This window comes from Rhagoletis pomonella, unplaced genomic scaffold (genome assembly GCF_013731165.1).
Source record: "Rhagoletis pomonella isolate Grant_MI unplaced genomic scaffold, Rhpom_1.0 Rhpom_scaffold_00011, whole genome shotgun sequence".
NCBI lineage: Eukaryota > Metazoa > Arthropoda > Insecta > Diptera > Tephritidae > Rhagoletis > Rhagoletis pomonella.
In genome coordinates, this window is record NW_023458565.1 from 27,152,696 (window position 1) to 27,153,273 (window position 578).

Below are 578 nucleotides of genomic sequence, written 5' to 3' on the forward strand. Positions count from 1 at the left end.
TTTTTTTAAAGGAAAGGTGTTACCATACTAATTTAGTTTAATTCCGGATCATGAAGAAATTAACGATAGTCTTAAATTTTGTATATGAGAATTTTGTTTTTTGCTTAAAAATTACTTAAGCAAAAAACATGAAAATCACATAATAATGATTAAATGCTGATTATTTTACTCATAGTGATTACCGCCTCTGTTTTTTTCAATTTTCAAATGAAATTAGATATAAATAAGCATTGTTTCAACTACAATATTATTTTGAACCAAAAAGTGGCAAATAGCAGCTTCAATCACTGAGTGAAATCACGGTATCATCACGATTTTCGAAGCCCGAAAAGTACAAACATTTCTCCTACGGCTTAATTCAGGCCCACCTCAGATGAAGGGTACTCATTCCAGTTTAATTTTTCTTGGTCTGAAGCTCTTTTATCCAGCATCCCTCTTCGCGTTTTTCAATGGTCCACCATTTAAATCCACACTTTAAGAGATAGACTACTCAGAAAAAAGTAAGCTAAATATATTTCACTCAAAACATGATGTAATGTCCCCCACTACAACTAGCTTCGAATTAAGAAATCCAAAGT